Source organism: Chinchilla lanigera, unplaced genomic scaffold, assembly GCF_000276665.1.
Source record: "Chinchilla lanigera isolate Chin_1 unplaced genomic scaffold, ChiLan1.0 scaffold00097, whole genome shotgun sequence".
In the NCBI taxonomy this organism is placed as follows: domain Eukaryota; kingdom Metazoa; phylum Chordata; class Mammalia; order Rodentia; family Chinchillidae; genus Chinchilla; species Chinchilla lanigera.
This window is the reverse complement of record NW_004955498.1, coordinates 5042163-5045108: the sequence shown is the minus strand read 5'-3', so window position 1 is coordinate 5045108 and position 2946 is coordinate 5042163.

Genomic DNA, 2946 nt, shown 5'->3' with positions numbered 1-2946 from the left:
GATCCTTTTTCTCAGAAATATAAATAATTTAAGTATAAATTAAACAGAAATATATATATGTATGTGTGTGTGTCAGTGTACATGCATATATATGTGTATCTATATGTTTGTAGTACTCAATGATCACAGTCCTCACTGTGACTTTGTGCTCTTTGTATTTGGGTTTCTCATCTAAAAAGGATCTATGCACTCTTTAAGCTTGTGTGTCTCATTTACTTCTCTTCCCAGGACGGTCTCAATTTGCACCCATTTTCCTATTAATAATTCTAGTTTATCCTTCTTTATGGCAGAGTAGTACTTGTTTGTTTCTGTACACTACACTTTCTTTATACGTTCATCTGCTGTTGGACATAGAGGCCTCTTCCAAGATTTTCCTGCTTTCATTGTGTCCCATATGGTCCAGTATGTGATTCTGGCATTATCGTTTGATTCTACAAACTGTCTAAGTTCTTGCTTGATTTATTCTATTACCCACTGATTATTCAAAATCATATTGTTTAACTTCTGTAAGGTTGCAAACTTTCTGTGGTTTCTCTTTCCATTCATTTCTATTTTTATTTCACTAAGGTCTGACAATATGCATTGAATAATTTTGACTCCTTTGCATTTACTTAAGCATGCTTTATGTGCTAGCACATGATGCATATTGGGTAGAGTCCCACGTGAAGCTGAGAGGAATGTGTATTCTGCTGTTCATTCTTCAGCACTCTGCAGATACTTATTAAGTCAATGGGTTTGAAGTTTTGGTTCAAATCTAATATTTCTTTCTTGATTTTTTGTCTATTTGATCTATTTGTGACAATAAAATATAGAAGTCCCAGACTATAGTTTTGTTTGTATTTATTTTTTTATGTGTATTACTCTTTATTTACAAAATTAGGTGAATCAGGTTTTGGTGTATATGTTTATAATTTTAAATTGCTCATTGCACCAGTATATGGTGACCTTATTTCTCTTCTGATTAGTTTTAGTTTGAAATATAATTGTCAAATATTGAATGGTTGCTGCTACTTTTTTTTCAGCTTTCCATTATATGGAATATTGTTTTCTGTTGTTAGATTTCTAACCTGTGAATTTCCTTTTGAATTAAAAGTGTCCCTTTTATACTGCATAATATTAGTCTTTTTTCTTGATACATTCTGCTAATCTGTGTCATTTGATTAAGGAATTTATACTGTTCCACTGAGAGTTGCTAAAGAAGAGAATTGACATCTTCCTGACATTGTATTGGCTTCCTGTGGCTGATTTCCATATAGTTTGTTTGTTTGTTTGTTTGTTTCTGCTTAGCTGCTCATTCTGCCAGGTGAATTCATTGTATTTGACTTGTTGGTATTGACCAGCTTCACTGTCTCTTTCTGAGGTATCCTTGATGATTTTTGTAAAGATGGTTTGGTGGTTGTAAAGTTCTTCAGGTGTTTCTTTTCATGGAATCTACTTATTTCTCTGTCAATACTGAAGGAATGTTTTATAGGATATGTACTTAGGGATTGGAAATTGTTACATTTCAGAGCTTGAAAGGATTTATTCCAAGAGCTGTTGGCCCTTAATTTTTGTGTTGAGAGATCAACCATTATTCTAATGGATTTACCTGTGTAAGTGATTCACTACATTTCTCCAACTGCTTTTCAGATCTTATCACTGTTATGGACTTCTAGCGTTTTGAGAATAATATTACTTGGAGAGCTTCTCTTTTGATTTTAGCTATTTGGAATCATATATGTCTCATTTACTGTATACTTATATCCTGCCCTATATTTGGGGAGTTTTCTGCTATTTTTTCTGTATGATGTTTTTTAATGCCATTTTCTCTGTTTTTATTTATTTTTAATTCTTCCAGTTACCCCTGTTAGATTAGTCCTCTTTGCAACACCTAGCAGGTGTTGCATCTGTATTTTATGGTCTCATGTTTGTTTGCTTTGCTTTGTTTCATTCTGTTTTGTTATCTTTCTTTTCTTTTGAGACAGGGCTTTTCTATGCAGTTCAGGTTGGCCTTGAACTCACCGTTATCATCCTGCCTCAGCCTCCCGACTGCTGGGACTACAGGCATGCTCCCCCATGGCCAGCATTCTTGTTGGTTCTAAGGTGTCTTTGAATAGTTGGTCTTTAAAAGTATCCATACTTCTGATTCTTATTCTCTGTCCACATTGGTTGCTTCTGTTGCCCATATGGCCAAAGCAAATTTTAATCTTGTTTAGGAGTGAGATTTTGCATGGACTATAATAATTTATCAAACTTATCCATGCTGTTTTGTATGATTTTATTTAGCTCAGGTACATTTTTATTAGTGGCTTCTGAAATTTTCTGGGTTATTTTGTTTTTCTCTTTAGTCCCATATTCTAAGACCTCATACAGCATCCCCTTGACTTGTTTACTAACCTTCTCCTGTATCCTTTGGACTTTCAGGTGTTGGCTTATGGTATTGTCTCCCTTGATGTCCCCTGGACTGGCTTCGGTGGAGGTGGGAGTTTAGGGGTCATTTTGTTGCCTTGCAGTCTCATGATTCCACTGTTCTTTGCTTGTTTCTTTTGTGCTAAAACTTGTGGTGGTTCTAGAGCACAGGCTTTGTTGCCAGTAAAGAAATCTGTGTAGTTAGACTGATTTTTAAGGGCTGCACCTCAGGCATAGTTTAGTAGAGTTCTTCACCTCGCCCTAAGATCTGACCACCTCTGTTAATTTGGAAGGGGAGGATGCAGTGTGACTGGCTCAACATCACATTCTCTGGGAATGAGCCCCTGTACTGTTAACTTCACAAAAGCAATCTGAGTATTGGCACACAGAGGAAGCCCATCAAAGGCAATGATTTTGTGATCCTTGTAAGGCCAAGAAAATGAGTTACAGTAGTATCATCCAAGATAAATAAGATGTTAACATAAAATAAGAAGCAATTCGGTGCCACCTTTAACCATGTAACAGAAATTCACAATTAGAGCATAAATATTTTTTTTT